The sequence below is a fragment of the Camelus dromedarius genome, chromosome 4 (genome assembly GCF_036321535.1).
Source record: "Camelus dromedarius isolate mCamDro1 chromosome 4, mCamDro1.pat, whole genome shotgun sequence".
NCBI classification, from domain to species: Eukaryota; Metazoa; Chordata; class Mammalia; order Artiodactyla; family Camelidae; genus Camelus; species Camelus dromedarius.
The window spans coordinates 53,795,940-53,815,611 of NC_087439.1; the positions used below are offsets into that span (position 1 = coordinate 53,795,940).

The 19,672-nt window shown below is 37.1% G+C and overlaps 1 protein-coding gene across 4 annotated transcripts in view; it reads left to right on the forward strand.

Moving 5' to 3' along the window:
* ITGA4 (integrin subunit alpha 4) overlaps positions 1–19,672 on the forward strand; it is a 222,109-nt gene that overhangs the window by 58,090 nt on the left and 144,347 nt on the right. The window lies entirely within an intron of this gene.

Here is a 19,672-nt window from a genome sequence, read left to right on the forward strand (position 1 = left end):
ACCAGTGGCAATATGTGATCTGTTCTCTTTAGTTTTGCCTTTTTAAGATTCTCATATAAATGAAATATTAAAGTATGTAGCCTTTTGTGTTGGTGCAGCTGGGGCTAGTTTTTGTAGGTGCTGAATAATATTATGTTTTACAGATATACCACAATTTGTTTATCTCTTTACCAATTAACAGATATCTGGATTCTTTCTAGTTTCCGGCTATTATTAAAAAAATATTCTATAAGCATTCTCAAACAGGTATTTGTATAGACTGATTTTTTTTTCTTTTGAGTAAACATCTAGAAGTGGAATTTCTTGATCACTTGTTAGGTGTATGTTGAGTTCTACCAGAAACTGATAAACTGTTTTCCAAAGTTGCTGTAATATTCTGCATTCCCACTAGCAATGTATGGGTGTTTTAGTTGCTCTGCCTCCTTGCCAAAACTTGGCACTTTCAGGTTTTCGTAAATATTAGCTAATATAGTGGATGTACAGTAGTGTATCATTGTGCTTTTAACTAGTAACTAATGATGTTGGAAAGTTATATGTGCTTATTTCACCATCTTTATTTCTTCTTTTGTAAAGTATCTGTTCAACTCTTGTTATTTAAAAAGTGTATTTCTCTTATTTTCTTTATATATGTGGAATCAATTCCTTTACAAGGTATGTGTTTTGCTGACAGACTTTGGCTTCTGTCTTTTGGAAGAAGTTTTTAATTTTGGTGAAGTCTGATTTATTATTTTCCTAAGAAATCTCTGATTAACCTGAGGTCACAAAGATTTTCTCCTGTGTTTTCACCTAGAAGTTTTATAATTTTAGGTGTTTTGCATATGGTATGAGGTAATGCTATAGATTAATATTTTTGCATAAGTGATTCATTTTTTGCAGGTCATGGCTTTTCCCACTATACCAGGATCTTCTCCGTTTTGTAGGCGCTGATAGGGTCTTAACACCTACACTTGCTTATATTATCTCAAGCCAACAGTTACTTGCTTCTATAGTAGGCGTAGGCCAGAACTGTCATGTTGACTCTCCCCTAGACGTTCTAAGTAACAAATTTTGAATGTCCCAGACTAGTTATCATTATCTAGATTCAATGTGACTGTGTATGTCATGGACATGCCAAATCCTTGTTAAATCACCAGTGGACACTGAAGCAAATGGTGCTAGTGGCATAGTAACAGATTAAATCCAGATGATGTGGCCTAGTCCCTTCTCTTGAATACTCATGGTGAGTGGTATTGGATATGCTTTTACCACCTTCCCTATGGAAGATGGTATCCATAGTCTTGTATTGTAATATTTTACGAAGTTATACTTTCTACTTTGTAGCATCCATCTTTATCAGAACTGTAAAATACTAAGTAGCAAAAAATGAACAGTGACTTTTTTTTTAATATATACTTGCTGTTTTACTTTTTAAGATGCCATTGTAGTTTTCATGATGGTATATATAGAATTTAGTTTGATTTTTAGAGTTTTCAGAAAACTGAAAATGGATTTCCCTTTTGGCTGGATGTCTATTTGGATTCCTGGTTCCTCCTCCCACAAACTTCCTCTCTACTTATTCTGCTTTACTCCACATAGATTCTATAGATTTGATTTAAATTGCACTGACTTGCATAGACATATCTGCCCTAGAGAAGGTTGACTCTTTTAACATTCTACTCACCACTAATGTTTCTTTTTCATTTGGGCTTTTAATTTGGATGAATTCCAAATTACTGTTTATTCTGATAGAAACTCTACTAATTACACAAAGCATCTTAATGAAGAATGGAAACATGATTCAGAGCATCTTCCGGGTGGTATCCTGATATCGAGAAGCTTTCAAATAGCATTAAGGCACTTTTACTCCATAGCTGTTATCCCATGCTATTAAAACTCTTGCTACTTGGTGTTTTTCTAATGTTGAGCAAACTTTAGATTCAAGTGTTTATGGTGAATCCTTGATCCTTCAGATAGGTCTTCAATTTGACCAGCTAGAAAAGTTTAAGCAAACCTATTGTCTTGCTGCTGAGGTTTTAAATAAGTAACTGGAGTCATACTAAAACCAGAGTGTGAAAATAAAGGAATAAACTTGATTTGCTTGATCCTGACACTCCTCAGAGTTTGTTACTGGATCCTGATCTTTTGTGTCCTTGCTTCTATTGCTACAGTAGATCGCATTAACGGCCCTGATTCTTCCTCCCCTCCTCGTGTCTCCACCCTATGCTATGTGGTTTTGAAGTTTGCCTATCGAGGGGTGAAGTGTTTTCTGTGTCTCTTGATTCTGAGTTCAGGCATCTGGCTGGCTTTGGCCAATGGGATATCAGTAAAGGTGATACAAGCAAAGACTTGAAGAAGCATTTCTGAGATTGGGTTTATTCTCTTGTGCTTCAGCTGTTGCCCTGAAATCTCAGGCCCAGACTAGATGTCTGGTCCCAGGATGAGGGCCAGAGACACATGAAGCAGAGTCGAGTTGACTCAGCTGAAACCAGCCTGGATCAGTTTACCCCCAGATTACATTCAGATGCATGAATGGACCCAGGGTAGGTATTTGCAGACAAATAACAGACATTTATGGTTGTATAATACCGAGGTTTGTCATTGTTTGTTACACAGGTGTTTTTAGGAAAAGAAAAAAAACAACTTGATACAAACACCAACCAATTTAAAAACTTTTTGAGTAAAGGGCCTTAATTTTATTCATTTTGCCTAGCACTCAGTAAGGGCTTACTTAATGTACGTTGGATAGCTTCATGAATAAAGATCAACTGAAAATAATTTTTCTCAATTTTGTTGTTATTCTGAGAGATCATACGAACAGCCACAATTGAATACCCCAAAATCTAATAGCAGAGGCCCATTCAGTTACTAATCTGTAATTAATGATCATATTTCCTCCCCCTCCACCCGGAGATCTTAAGGGATAATATCCATGAGCCTGTCCTAATCACCTGATATAGTTGGTATTTAATAACTCTTAACAATAGGAACTTGTGCTGATAAGGACAAGCAGCTGTCAATTAATGATCTGCAGACCATAAATGAGCAGTGCAACGTGGGCAGCAGTATTTTATCTTAAGCCCCAGAGCAACGTGGGCAGCAGCATTTTATCTCAAGACAGTTATAGAACAAATGGAAGAATGAGCTATTTTTAATCTCAAGTCCTCCTGTTTCTTTCCCAAAATAAATATCCTATCTTCTTCCCTATTAAACTCTATTCTTAAAAATGGATCTAAATGACAGCTAACTGAGGAATTGCACGTAGTATTGCCTCTCATGAGGAGATTTGCATATTAACATTCATTCACTTTTTTCACTCATTTAATCATGCTGAGCACCCCTCTGCTGAGCACCATGAGAGGTATTGGGGTGTTATGGTGACCAAGGCAAACATGGTTTCTTCCATGGAGCTCATGGTTTGGAGGAGAGGGTAAGTGGGAAGAGGCAGACACTGAACAGGAGTCGTACGTGTTTGAAAAGGAGAGCACAAGGGCACGCTGGAGTGCATGGCCAGAGCTGCTGACCTAGTCTGCAGAGGCAGGGAATTCCCCTTGGGAGGTGATGTTTACACTTGAAGAAGTTGGAGTTGGCCCAAGAACTATGGGAAAGTCATTCCTAGAAAGGGAACTGTTTGTATAAAAGTCCTGGGAAAGATAGATCAGAGTTTGTTCCAGGAGCCAAAGGGAGTCCAGGACGGCTGGAGTCAAAAGGAAGAGGAGATTGATCCTTGGTGATGATACTTTGAATAGTGTGCAAAGTTTTGTTAGAACAGTGTCTAAGAGTAGTGTTTGGATTATCTGGGATGCTTGCTGAAGAAGCAGATTCTGAAGATTCCCCTTGTCTTTTGCAGTTACAATCTCCAATCAGAGCCTTTGAACTGCATTTTAGTAGGTACATCCAGCAATTCTTATGCCCCCTAAATTTTGAGAATAAAGTCCTCAAGACAGAATATGTCCTGGTGTCCATAGTAGGTGAGGGATATTTTGGGGTTAAAATGCAGCTTATTCCTGGAACTCTTGAAAGTAATACCTCATAGTCCAGGATCTGCTGGAGAAGTTGCTGATTCTTTTTGATGAATAAGAGCTTTGGATTGTGCCAAGCAGGCCCAATAGTACTGAAATATTCTGTCTTAAAAACAGTGTGCTCATTGTGGAAATAACTTTTAAACAAATTTAGCTCTAATGCATAAACCACAATAACTCTTGAGAAGCACCTGGAATGTAACAGTGGCCATGGATGTTATCTTAATAGACTCCCTACTTGACCAACTTTCTAGATGTGCTGACTCCGCCAGGCCCTCTGCCCCGCAGTATCCAGACGCTCTTGGAAACTGGCTCTTCTTAAGGGTGTGCACACCCCTGTGCTGCCACTTAATGAGTTTTATTCTTAGCATGAGTCTAGTTAGGTTTATTCTCAAGCTTGCCTATGCCACTTATCTCTCATGTTATGATTATAAAATTTAGTTAAATATGAAATAAATGAAATAGAAGAAGAGTTTTTATTTCTGTGAACACTAAATTTAAGGCTTTGAAAGTTTTGAAAAAAATTTTTAACATTGCTTTCAAATTAAGTGCAGGAGAGAAAACAGAAAAATAATTGGGAAACATCAGAAAAAAACTGGATAAATTCCACTTTGAATGGCTTCATCTGTGTCTGTAAGTTCTTATTTCACATATACAAAATAAAACAGACAAAATAACTGGCCATGGATTTGTGCAAAAGATCGACTCAGATCTACAGCCAGTGGCCTCATACCAAAGAAGTGATCTTGGCCCGATGTTTGAAATTTGTCAAATGAATAGTTGTATTTTGTAAGTTACATTAATATGTCCAGATATATGTGTATCATTTTATGATTCTCAGATTTCATCTACTTTTTTGACTATACAAGTAAATGTGAGTTCCAGTCTTATCAGATAAGAAGCCTTTTATTCTGTGAAGAACCTAGAGATGAGTGCTCTAGCTGCTTGGAAGGCTGCTTACTGCCCAGGGCTGGGGTGGGTGCCTGCCCACCCCCCACCTCTCAGAATGGAACTGAGATAACATATAGTAGAGAAAGTCCTTTTAGTCTGAAAAGCACTGTACGTACATTATATAGTATTGTAATTTTGGGTGACAATAGAAGGAATGCTGTAAAACAGTATTTAAAAAAAATTTTTGTGGAAGTTGTATTTGTTTATTTATCCTACATTTGCAAAGCCAGAAACACATTTATATCTACCTGGAGAATCCCAGGATTACAGATGCTTTTGAGAAGGGTTTTTTTTGTTTGTTTTTTTGCTTAGGTTCTTACTCTCTAATCATAATAACACATATAGCAAGAGATGGAACTTCCCAAAACTTCTGCTGCCTCTACACTCACCATTCCTAAGACACTCTAATTCAGACAAGAAGCGTTTTCATTCTGACTAAACCAGGGCCTCTCTCCCAAGCTCACTGTAGCCTAAGAAAGAAATATCAGCTAGAGGTGCTAGAAATTCCAGGACACCAGCAAAATCAATCTACCTCTATTTAGCTGTTTAACAATTGCGACTGAAAAACCTCAATGAACATATTAAGAGCAAAAGTAGCCTCTCCTTCCACGGGGCGAGGGAGAGGGAAATCTGGATTTTGTCTTTTAGGATTAAGTTACCTCCGGTCATGTACACTTGCTCACTTCTTCTTTTCTCATTTATTTGAGAAGAATTTATACAATAAAAATTACCCAAAGAATCCTTAGAAATGGAGCATATGCACAAATAATCGAGAGTTGTTCCTGTTACACTTTTTGTGGCTGGTCTGGTAACCATCTCTGTGCAGCTCTGTGATTATCTGTATGACCTACTCCTAGGCGATCTCATTATCAGAGTCTCTATTCTTAACCACTGCTCTTTAAACAGTGTATTTACTGGCAATTCCAGATGACAGACGAACATGTGGTAGGATGACGTGTGTGCACACTTTTTTCTAAATATCCCTCAGTAAATGAATGATGCTTAGAGAATATCCGTGATGCGGTATTTAAGGTTCCTGTGCTCATTTTGTTTAGCATTACAAATCGACTGTCTAACAGAATTAGGTAGAGAAAATATGTATCAGATCCATGATGCTTTGTGAATAATTGACTAGCCACACAGGTGCATAAGATTTCAAATGGGATTTCCTTCTTTTTGTGGGGAATATGTATTATTTAAAGATGGTGGGGGGGAAATTCCAGGGATTCCTTGTCATCTTTACAGTAACAAAATTTTAGGCATATTTATCATCTAGGCAAAGTTTTCTAAATTCCTTGCCATTGTTGTGGTATCATCTATACCACTATTTCCCTGGGGAAATAGAATTTTATAATCTATTGTGATAGTAATTGTTAACAGTTCAAAGAAATTGACTCTATTTTCTTCTTTTCTGGGGACGGATGCTGCACAGCACAGTACTCTAGGCGTCCTCCCTTAAAGCACTCTGCACTTTCCCTTGTAGTATCTGTCACTGTCGTCATGATATAACTCACATGATTCTTTTCATGTCTGTCACCCCCACTAAATTATAAACTGTAAGCAGTCAAGGTTCGTGGCGGAAGTTTAAACTTATATGATGTCCCCAGCACAAGTAGGTGATTAATGCATACTTTTTGAGTTAAAGAGTGGATTCTGTGTTTCCTCCACTCATTCTTCTCTTGGCTTTTCTAGGCTGTTGTGCCTAGTGGGGGTCCTGTAGGGAGGCAGAAGGGACCCAGGTAATAAGCTCCTCTCCCCTCCCCCACACCTCTGCTCTGTCCATACTCAACCCTGCCCACTTGGCTGTGTGTGACAGCTGTCCTGCCACTGTGGACATATACAGATGGGGACATGATGTCTTCACTGAGACCAGTGAAGATTTTAGTGCATAGTCCCCAAATCACTGCCGTCACATGTGGCCAAGGTCACCCTCACACCATTAGCCATGTAGCACCTACTCAGACCCCTCCGTAGAGAAGATACACTGTGAAAAATGACACTATTTCAAGTACTTCCATAGCCTCCTAAAGTTGACCTCAGAAAAATCAGGCACTTAATATACTTTTCTTTAGTGCTGCTGTCAGAGACAGACATAGGATAGTTGAAGTACAGTTCTAGTAGAGTTTATGTTTCAGTGTTGTTCTGATTATATCAGCATAATAACTTGCTGCATACAGTACAGCTATAAAATAAATCATTTGAAATATACCTGTTATATACTAAGTCTGGGAGGGATGCAGAGTGGCCACTGATAAAGGGACTTCAGCAAACAAGGTGAAATAAATAAAAATGAGTGGTGACCACTCTTTGAGGAAATGTATGTTAAAATTATGTTGTGATAATAAGAATAATATTAACCATTAGTGAAACCAATAATCAAATCTAATGATTGAAGGTGGGCTCAAAACTATCTAAAAATGAAAACAAGAAAACTCCTAATAGGATGTAAATGATAAATGTTAAATAATAAAGAAAATTTCATGTTATATCATGATTTGGTGATTCACACATGATAACAAAATAATTTGTAAGAGATGGTAGAGGAACAAGAAAGTCGATGTGGCCGGTTATAATTTTAAAGTCGGTCAGTCAGTCGGTATCTGAATCCTCACCGAGACCACCCTGCTTCAGCTATTGCAGTAACCTTTGAAGGGACCCTCCCACTTTCTGATCTCTCCCACTTGTTCATTAGGCTTCTTTCCTGATTCTGGCTGATAAGTTACTTTTTAAATTTGTGTCTTCATATCTTGTAAGGTCCCAACTGTTCCACGAGGCTTCTCTGATAACCAGCTGTAAGTAAATGTCTCCTTCCTCTAGAACTTTACCAGCATCTCCCTTATTTATGACTAATGTGCAACTTTACAACTTTTCTTGCTAGTCCATAAACTTTCAAGAGTGAAATTTCTCTTTGACTATCCACTCACAGGGTGTATTAAAATACCCAGCACACAACAGGTGCTCAACTGATAAATGTAGTTGGTACATGATTTTCAAGAGAAGATTTTATACATCAGATTCCAGAGAGCATCCATCCTTTCCTTTCTTCCTCAAATCCCCTTTCCCGCTCTTCTGAGCTTGGCTCTGATGCCCAGGGAAGACTTAGGTCCTTATGAAGCTTTGCATGAACCCCAAGTACAAAGTGGTCTCTTCTCTGACACAAACCCGTGTATTCAGCATCTAAATTAATGTTTGAATCTCTGTGTCAGGCATTCTGTTACTTCTTGAGTTCTACCTCATAAAAGTAGGTCACCACTTTTATGTTTATCAACCCCCCTCATTCAAGAGGATAAACTCCTCCAGAATAGGGGGCAACATTTTACACACTGTGATACGTACTGTCATTTGGTATTTATTCTATATCTAGTAGTTAGGATCAGGCCCAGAACAGTGCTTCACATCTGTTGCTTCTGTTTTGTTCCTGAGGTGTCCTAAGTACCTGGTACACTCTTTGGTATATGGTAGGTACTCAATAAATATTTGTTGAAAGTTGATAATAAGTCTGAGCAAAAGGTTGAGTCTTTTGGCAGCAGCTTCTGCCACTTGATTTCTCGGCTGTGACAAGTGGAAAGCTGTGTGCCCTCCCGGCCCGTCTGTGCAGCAGCAGACGGGTCACTTGGACTGTTTCTGGAGTCGTGTTCTCTGTGATCCTCATTGCACTTTGTCTCAGCGTGCTTCCTTTGGGAGCCACGTGCCAGGTCGGAGTGGCCTTTGCTTGGAAATGCCGTCGTTAATGACGTGGATCGATTGTGCTCTTTCCCCCACAGCCTGGTGACTTTTCTTTTCCTGTTCTGATCAGGTATATACAACATGCCTCCTTATTCAGAGTTTTCCTTATTCATTTGATAATTTCCAACATACATTTTAGTCGCCTTGAATTATGATGGGTAATTTTATCTCCGTTCACTTATCATTAATAAGCATATGATAACTCACCAAAACATGACAGTATTGGATAAGCTAGAGGTGTGAGTACATGTAGCCAAATGCAGTGGTGTTTAGTCACATGAAGGCTTAGCTGAGAACATTGGTCTGTGTTTCTCTGTTTGCTGCTGGAGCCATTATCTTGCAAGGTTCTTCCTTCCTTCCTCCCCTAGCTAGCATCTATTGACAGCCCTTTCATTGCAAGGCACAGTACTACTTGCTGAAGATATGATGGGAAACAAGTCAGAACTGTACTTGTCCTAATGGGAATTATATTTTTAGGGGAAATTTAGACATTGAACTACTGATTTTTGCTATTTCAATTACAATTGTTCTAAATACAGGAGAGAAGTATGGAGAACTATGGGAGCTTTAAGGGATCTATCCTGGTTTGGTGGGATGGGGGCAGTGGGGTTTGGCACTTATCTGGCTTTAGGGTTATCTGGGAAAATGGTGTTAAGGTTGAGTTGAGAAGAACTGGCCTGGCAAAGGGGAGGAAAAGAGAGGGAGGGAAGTGGTCACCTCTCCCCTCCCTGCTGTTACTTATTCATCGGTTAATGAGAATGAAAATTTTTTAATCAAATGATTAGGTTAACTTAAAGAGACATTTGACTCATTAAATAAGAAACACCACAGCATGTCGATATAAAATTGTATCTATTTCTTTAAAAATCTGCATTTTCTTCTCTGGATTTAAAACAAAGTACAGCATGTTGAATCTTGGTCATATGACTAAATAGGAAGTCTCTCTTTCTTTTTATTAACTTTTTTTTTATTGAGTTATAGTCATTTTACAATGTGTCAATTTCAGTGTAGGGCACAATTTTTCAGTTATACATGAACATACATATTCATTGTTGCATTCTTTTTCGCTGTGAGCCACCACCGGATCTTGCATATATTTCTCTGTACTATACAGTATAATCTTGTTTATCTGTTCTACATAAAGTCTCTCTTTCTTTACTCACAAGAATTTGGGATTGGGATGGACACCAGATTAAGTCCTTTTTTAATCCTTAAGATTGTTCGAGGTCAAGTTATGTGCTTTATTAGTTTTTCAAATATTTATTAGCTTCTATCCTCAAGAAAATGTACATTATTAGTCATTTTTGTATTGGTGATTTTTAACCAACTTTTAAATGGATGTTTTTTAGAAAAAAATTGTAGTTTCTGGTTTGTAGGTTGATTGAGTTTCAGTAAATAAATCATAGTAATCTAAGTATAATCCTTGAAAGTCAGATTAAAGGGCATTAAATGTAAAAACTGGTTGAGGAAGAAGTCTTTACTACAAGTTAATGAAATGGATGTAATTTAGTTGGAAAGAAACAAAATGATTGCCAGTTGAAGATTACTATTCTATGGTAATCTTTTGGGTGGACATTAAATTTGACTTTCTAAAGGAAGGGTTATTGGATTTTTTTTACTCATATTATGATTTGGCCCCTTTCTAGAGGAGTGAAAATTTTATGTAACTTTAAACTATGAAATATATTTTGGAAAAAATATATATATAATTATTACTGAGGCTATTTCCCAGTGAAAATTTTTTTTTTTTTTTGGTCAAAGGGAATGAGAAACATCTGTAACTGTTACATGTGCACTCTTTTTGCTCATAAAACTAAACAATTCTAATAGATTAAAATGTATCCAAGTGACAACTGATTAGTGACATTTTTCTTGCAATAAGATCACAAAGAATATTTTTATCTTCCTCAATTCAGCAGTCAGATCAAGACTCCCTAATAACAGGTTCCATTAGTCTTGCCACTTTTAGTAGCATTTGTTTTTAATTTCATCCTCTGTAAGGGGGAGGAGGCATGTGACTGTGCAGATGCAGAGGGAAAAATGAGAACGCTTGAGTCTGCCTTCCCTCTGAAGAGAGAACTGTCAGACCTGACTCTGTGACTTCCCTTTTGTGAATAAGAATGGTCCACTCTCGCAGAATGTCATTTAAGTCTCTTCTCTGCTTAAAAATGTTCCAGGAGTTCTCATTGCCTATAACGGGTTATCAAACTTTACTGATCATTAGAATCTCCTGGAGAGCTTGTGGAAGCGTGGATTACTGGGCATGGCATAGAGTTTCTAATTCAGGAGGTCTGGGATGGGGAGCATACATTGAGAATCCTGGTCTATAAAATAAAGACTAAAATTCTTATGCCTTAAAGGTTCATTATAGTCCAAATGTGGCAGAGGTCACTGGCTAAGGGTGTGAGCTCTGGAATCACAATCCTGGGGTTCAGAGTTTGGCCACTTGCTCCCTTACCCACTGTGCGACCATGACCAAGTTATTTCATCTGTAAAATTGGGATAATAATATCTCCCTCTTAGGGTTTTTATGAAAATTATATGAGGTTGTACATTGTAATACGCCAAAAATAATGCATCCTATTATGGTAGGTGCCAGATGAGTATCAGCTATTATTATTGTTGTTGTTGTTGTTGTTGTTGTTATTATCTCTCCAGAATCTTTCTTAGTTCGATGTCATAGTTCCAACCAAATCAGACTTATTCTGGACCATAGTTACATCATCATTTTTCCCTCCTTGGAGTCTTCAAATGTCCAGTTTTCTCAACACAGTTCCTGCCCTTTTCCTGCATCATTCCCATCTTCCCACTCATTCTTGAAATCTCTGCTTTTATGTTACTTTCCCAGGGAAGCCCAGAGCAACCACAATTATATGTACTTTGCCATTGAAACACTGTTGTTTATATACTTATTATTCAGATCTGTCTTCTCTACTAGATTAGACTCTCATGAAGGCAGGGACCATCTGTTCATTGGCGCAATCCTATGCCAGTAGTTACTTAATAAGTATTTGCTGAATACATGAATGAATCTTGACTCATGCTGTTCTTTGGGGCCCTGGCCGGGGCTCACACACACGAAAACCATAAAAAGAGATCTTGCCCATTCACTGAGAAATGTGCCAATGCTGGAGATTTCAATTTTATTTTTTGTTGCTACTGGGGATAGAAGGGAGTCACAATTGATAGCTAGCACCTTTGTAGAAGTTCTGAATATGAGAGGCGTATGTCAGGTCATACTGTGTTGCTATAGGGATTTCAATTTCTTTTATATTTTGATATGTCATTCTATTATCATTTAAATCCTAAAAAATGGAAAGGTTAAGAATGACTCGAGGAAGGATACACCAATATAGTAGTTTTAGGAGTTTGGTATGGCTCTTTTGCATAACCAACATAGCACAGTGGTTACAAGCATAGATAAAGAACTCGAGCACTGTTGTATGTCTTATTGACGACTTCGGTCGAGATTTACCTTTCTGAGACCAGGTTCTCCCTCTCTAAAATGGGCACAATTTCCAAACAGAGTTACTTTGTAAACATTCAACACTAACTCTTAAGAACCAAAGGAGAAAGATTTTGGCTCTTTATTCCTTTATGACATGGCCATTATGTTTTCCTGCTCGTGGAGATTCAGTTGAAAGCTAACAGTATATAAAGAGGTCTACATTGACCTGATTTTGTGAAAGGAGAAAAAAATTTGGCATTTAATGAGGGCAGAAATGGAAATGATGACCAAATAGTAAAAAATAAGCCAGTCATGTAATCTGTAGGAAATCTCCATAAAACTGCCACTCAGAATGATTTGGGGATCTCTAAGTATAAAGCACATAGTCACCTAAGAGTTTGATTAGTGGAGAATTTTGGCTGAGTTTGTCTTTAATGAGCTAGTGTACCATTCTGTATTCCTGTTTCCATATTTCCCTATGATGCAGGGTGCTGGGCTATGGCACCAGGCAGTCACCAGTTATACATCAGCTTTCTGCTCTTATCCTTTCATACTGGATCAGATGGGTCAGATGACGTCTAAGGATTAAGTGGATAGATTCCAGCGATTCTGGAACACTTGGAAGCATTCTCTGACCACTTCTCTCCAAGCTGTGCTAACAGGCTATCCACTATAACACCATCACTGAACTTTCTGTATCAAATGATAATTTCCCCTTCCAGTTGTCTGTCTCCCTCCTAGACTGTCAGCAACTTGAGGACAACAATTGTGTGTTGTTCAGATGGATATCTTGGTGCTTAGCACGGTACCTGACTCAGAGTAGGGGCTCCACTGTTGAGCTGAACTGCAGTTGAACTGAATTGAATGCTCTAAGATTTATAAGGTATAAGCAACTAGAGAACTGTCTGACTTGTCTCTGAGATAGTCACAACTTGGCAATGAACCATAGTGAAATTGTGAGACCAGCAATCGAGTTTGCAAATGTTGACCACTATATATAAAAATAGATTAAAAAAACAAGTTTCTTCTGTATAGCACAGGGGACTATATTTAATATCTTATAATAACCTTTGATGAAAAAGAATATGAAAATGAACATATGTATGTATATGCATGACTGGGACATTGTACTGTACACCAGAAATTGACACATTGTAACTGACTGTTCAATTTAAAAAAAGGGAAGAAAGGTTCAAGTCCAAGTGTGTAGATTTGGGGGCAAGTTATCCATTTCTCTAGGGAGAAATAATTTGGCATCTGCTTCTCCCACTCTTGCTATTTTAGTTGAGAGAACCAAATTGAAGAAGCTAAAAACCTTCAGGACTCAGATTATATGGATCCGCTTTCACTGCCAGATTCACAAGTGCAGTCTACATAGTGTGTACAGAGTCAAATCTGTAGTTCTTGATGTTCCTTGGTGATTTAAGAAGGCAGCAGTACTGACTAAATAGAATTCTAAATAATCACATTTCTAAAACGCCATTTGGGTAGAAGGCACTCTTTTCTACTTAACATTAGTCACCTAATAATCTCAGAAGAGGAGCCTTGATAAATTCTTTAAACTCCAAGAATTAGACCTCTCTTCAGAAGGGAACCTGAAACTGAAAGACAGGGGCCAACTACCAATATAATTTCTTTAACTGCTTTACATTCTCTTCACCAAAACTCAGTACAGTCTGTTGGGTTAGTAAGAAGAATTGAAATCCCATGGATTTCAGTTTTCTCTGTCGGTTATAGTCACTGTGAATTCTCTCCTCTTGATCACAGAGAGGGTTATTAGAGACAGACCTTCTCTGCCCTTCAAGTTAAAGTGACTTTTCTTTAAAATAAATTAATTAAAATTCTGTCACTTCTTGCCACTCCAAGATGATGACCAAATAGTAAAAAATAAGCCAGTCATGTAATCTGTAGGAAATCTCCATAAAACTGCCACTCAGAATGATTTGGGGATCTCACCTCCTCCAAATACATTCTATACACAAACTCAAATGGATTAATATATTGTGTCTAATTAAAAATAACTGAAAAGGGTGTCATATCATGTCACAGTGGACATAGATCAACAATGTGTTTCAACTTGAACTCTAGGGAAGAAAGATCTCAAATTATATGCATGAATAAGCAATGAGTCTGTGAATCATTCAATCACAAGTTAAGGTTTAGAAAGTGAGATTGGTACTCATGCAAATAAGAAAATAAACAAAATGAAACTCTGTGTTACTGTCAGAGCCACAGAATGCCTATTCTTTCTGGCTGTTTATCTACATAAGCTAAACATCTGATTGAAAAACTAAAAATTAATTCAGTTATTTTACCCATATAATAATGAGCAATTTTTAGAAATTTTCCTCCATTAGAGAGACTGAAGTTCCTAGTTACAGGTGTACCTTGAAGATATTCTGGGTTCAGTTTGAGACCACCACAATGAAACAAATATGGCAGTAAAATGAGTCACGTGAATTTTTTGATTTCCTAGTGCATATAAAAGTTATGTTTACACTGTACTATTGTCTATTAAGTGTGCAACAGCATTATAGCCAAAACAACAATGTATGTACCTTAATTAAAAACTATTGCTGAAAAATGCTTACTGTCATCTGAGTCTTCAGCAAGCAGTAATCTTTTTGCTGTTGGAGGGTCTTGTCTTGATGTTGGTGGCTGACTGTCAGGGTGATGGTTGCTAAAGGTTGAGGTGGCTGTGGCCATTTCTCAAGATTAGACAATAATGAAGTTTGCTGCAGCGTTCAACTCTTTCTTTCACGTGAACACTTAGAGGCGGTTGTAGTTATTAATTGGCCTAATTTCATTATTGCTGTGTCTTAGGGAATGGGGAGGCCTGAGGAGAGGGAGAGGGATGGGGAAGGGTCGGTCAGTGGAGCAGTCAGAACAACACAACACTTACAGATTAAGCTGTCTTATTGTGTGGTTTATGGCACTCCCTCAAAATTACAGTAGTAACATGAAAGATGACAGCTCACAGATCACCATAGCAAATATAATAATAATGAAGACATTTGAAGTAGTGTGAGAATTACCAAAAATGTGACACAGAGACATGAAATGATCAGATGCTGCTGGAAAAGTGGCACCAGTAGATTTACTTAATGAAGGGTTGCCTCAAACCTTCAATTTGTGTAAAAAAAAGATAAACCACAGTATCTGTGAAGCACAATAAAGTGCAATAAAACAAGTTATGTCTGTACTTACATATCTGCAATGTTATATAAAAGTCCAAGATAAGAGAATTTTTTGTTATTAGGAATTAGATAATTTCTTTTCTGAAACTATTTCTGAAGAAAATGTTCTATTTATGCCCAGTGATAACACAAAAATAACTCATCATTTGTGTGGGAAAAAATGAAAGTTTTTCCAACTTGTAGCTTGAATGTATATTCAGCTTATAAATTTGGAACAGCATCTATTTAATGCCTAGAAATCTCAAATCTCATCAGAACAGGGATAAGATAGGAATAGATTTTTAGATAAGTGGAACGGAAATCACAGGAAACTAACCTAGACATTGTGGCCTTAGGAATAGTTTTCATATACAAAGTAGCGTTAAACCAGTTTCTCTTTGGTAAGCTCTTAGAAATAAAGGATTGGTAGATTTGTGTTTTATGGTTCTGATCTTGATCTGGACAGCAAAGCTCCTTGGCAAAGGCTCTCGAAAAAACAATAGGGTCCCTTTTCCAAGAACCTAAAGGGGCCTCCAAGAGAATTCAGAAGAAAAACCCCACTTTTCCTCTCTAAGTCCAATATATATGACTTTCTGTATAAATTGACATCAAAACTCAGTTAAAAAGCCAGAGTCTTAATAAAGTTTGGATGCTGATCTAATTCATAGGATAGCAATCCTACCCATGTTTTTGAAATTTGTGTAACGAAATGAATTCTGTCTAAAAAGAGAGCAGCCATGAAGATTAAGCCAGTAGACTAGTAATCCTTACAAAGCTTCACAAAAGGCTGACATTCAGTCAACAAAAATTGTGTCTTTGTTTACTCTTGTTCTTACCGAAATGAACATTTTCCCAAACACTGGAATGTCAGCCACTGCTTTGCAGATGACAGTTCATTAACAAATGTAAACTGTGGATCAGGTTCTTCACTTAGAACACGTCTGCTTTAATTCAGTGGGAGCGCTCTCAAAGTGAAAGGCGATTATAATGGAATGTTTTGCATGTGAACGAGTTAACCTGTGATTTCAGCATGTGGCTATTGGTCCACTATAAATTTTAGTCACAAGATAGTTTGTCTCCATTGAATGTTTTATTGTCTTGTACTTACGAGCATAGTGATATAGAATTTCAGAAAAAGATGTCAAGTTGAAGGATCCCAAGGTATTTAAACAAAGAAATATGTACAGGGTAGCATCATAACTTAGACAATAATAGTTACACTTGATTTGATTGTAAAAAATTTTTTAAGTGTTTGAGTTATATCTGTGCCAGAATTGAGGAGGAAATGGCAAGAAGACAGACTTATATGTCCGCAGGAGCCACTTGAGTTCTTAGTTGTGACCCTGGTATGACGTAGAAGGAATATGGCATCTTCAAAAAGGTCTGTTATGTTTTTCAGTTTGTAGAAAGGGCAGCATAGAGTAGGGGTTTATAAAGGCAGCTGTATACAGAATAAGAAGCAGAAGCAAAATGTTTTATCTTTTTACTAAAGAATTACTGTCTTGTTGACATCAGTTTGCACAGTTGGAGCCACGTCAAGCAGAGGCCTTCCCCTGATGGATTTATGTTCCATGGCCGAGAACAGACAAAATGGAATATAAACCACAGACAACTGGTTTGATTTGGAGGATAAGGAAAAGGAGAGTTGAGCAAAGAGGAGATACTGTTATTAAAACAAACAAGAAAACTTCTAAAGGGAGTGAGTGTTTCAGTTAGAGATGTTCTTACACCAATAGGCCAGGATTAGTATTGTTACATTTTAATGTTTTGAAAAGGTATTTGGTGGCAACCTTAACTCCTGAAAACTCTTTACCAAATCTGTTGTTTCAAAAGTCATTTTGGCCAAATCATTGTTTAGATGTACTGGTGTTTCCCATCTACTTTCCTGGTTGATGGGGGTTCCCTGTGGACTGGGGAGTCCAGGACTAGGGAGGAGCTATGGTTTTTGTACAAGAACAGAGAATGCCCACAAAGTAAAGAAAGTATTGTGGGAGGACAAAAGCCTTTACAGTACCAAAGAAAGAAATCACACTGCTCTATTTGTCAGAATAGGTGGAAACACATCCAGGCTATATGCTTTTAATCATCCTTACTGGCAGCAGTCAAAATTCCAATAAAATAAACCTTAAGACTACTGTTTATAAAACAGATTTAAGTGACCTTGAATGTTTTTTAAACTCTAGTTAATCATGAACAAACTCATACTGGGTTCATATGCGGTGCATTAATCATCAACTGTATGAAATCAGTTACCTAATAAAATTAAATTAAATCTCAATTTACCATAACGTTAACATGCTAACAATTACCAACTTTTTAAAGTCACACTGTAAATATGAAATGAAGAAAACACTAGAATCACTATACCAAACAATGTAATTGAAGTTAAAATGCTATTTTCAGTGGTTCTTTTTAGAGAAAATAACAAATTGTTTACTTTAATGTGGTGACATTTTATTTTGTGATTAATTTTAAAATAACATTGTAAAAACTACAAACTCATTTTAATTTGACAAGCATTTGGTAATTAATTTTCAAACAATGCTATGGGAACCCAGAAAGCACTCTTCCTTTGACATGTATTTTATAATTTATTTTAAAACAATGCTGCACAAATCTGCAAAGGCATAATTCATTTGGGAGTTCATTAATTATGCAAATGAGTTGCAATTAACAAATCTGTTCCAAGGATGGCATTTGCATAATAATGAACTTCATGTTTGTGACATTATTTAATAAGATACCTTTGTGCATTTTTAAACAAAACACTCCTGTGAATACTATATGATGAGATGGGGTTGAAAATGGACATCTAGTCAATGAGATTCAAAACTGTACCCAGGAAAATGTTAAAATAAACAATTATATATATAATTCAAGTAATAAATATGGATAGTCTCTTTAAAGCACAGGGGTTTTGATTAATCTCAGCTTCCCTAAATAGCATAAGACTTTAATTTACATTTATAAAGACCAGTATACAAATTAGGCTAAAGCAAGATGAAACAAGGAAAACCATAAATTTCATTTTAATATTTCAAGTGATGGTAGGTCATATGCTCACTGTACACCCAAATCTTAAAATGCACACTTTTCAATAGGAAGGAAAATGTTACATTGAGTCAAAACCCCACTCCTTTCTAAGGGATTATGGCAGGATGACCATGAAATTCGTTTGACATTCATTTATTCAATCAATAATCATTTATTGAGCATCTGGGACAAACTGTTACATTAGGATAAATCAAAAGAAGAATAAAATGTATGTCCACCTTCAAGTGGCATGAAGCCTGAGGGACATAGACATATAAACACTAAAACTCAATGAAAGTTATCTTTTAAGAGAGAGAAAAATGCAAAGTGTTACAGGAATACAGAGAGTAAGAATAACTCAGTTTGGTAGAATTCAGGAAGATGTCAAAGATAGAAAAGGGTTGAAATGATTTGCATTTGAAATGTTTGAAGGATGAGAAGTTTGTCAGTGGGTTAGAAGGTTAGGGTATTGGAGAAAAAGGAAACTTCATATATAAAGCCATGAAATAGTGAATGATGGAGATGTGTTTGAGAAAATGGTAGGAAGGTTATTGTGACTTGAAGTAGGGGGTTTGGGTTTGGGAATAAATGCTTTTGGAGCATGACTTTTTAGGAGTCTTAGAGATCCGGTGAAATTTTAGAAAGATAATGAGAGCAGTGTCATAGTAGGTGGGTTTGGAAGGGACAGAGCAACAGGTAGTTTTCTCTGCAACTATTCAGTAGCAGAGTATCTTGAGTAATGGGTGATACATATCTTGGGTATAGGGTGAGATCAGGTGGGCTTATCAGCAAAGTATTTGGCATTCCAAATCAATGTGATTCTGTGATGACCATAAGATTTTATGATTCTGTGATGTTTTTCCTGTTTGTTCTTTACTTGTGTTTTTAGCTTCTCTGGTCACATTTTAGTCTGACACTAAGAATGCCTTAGGAATTACTCCATGCCCCAACTGCACCAACTTTCTGCAGCTAAACAGATCTTCCAAACCCAGTCCTGTCTACCCTCCACTTAACTGACATCTGCCCTTCCAAACTATATCCTCATGGCTTAGAAATTGTAGTGAATAAGTAATAATGGATGAAACTACAAAAGACAGTAATCCAACCAGACAAGCAGACTGATAAGAACCCTTAGAACCATCTGGCATTGCCAAATTTTGTTCCAGAATCTCATGGTAAAAAGACGATGAAAAGAAACAAAGGGGAATGTTCATGATACTAAAATTTAACAGCCTTCCTCCAACTCAGAGGCAGGCGTTGTTTTTATTTTGTTTTGCTTTGCTTTAGTTTATTTTCAGCAGAAGGATGCCCACATCCTTCAGCTTCCATTTTTCTTTAAT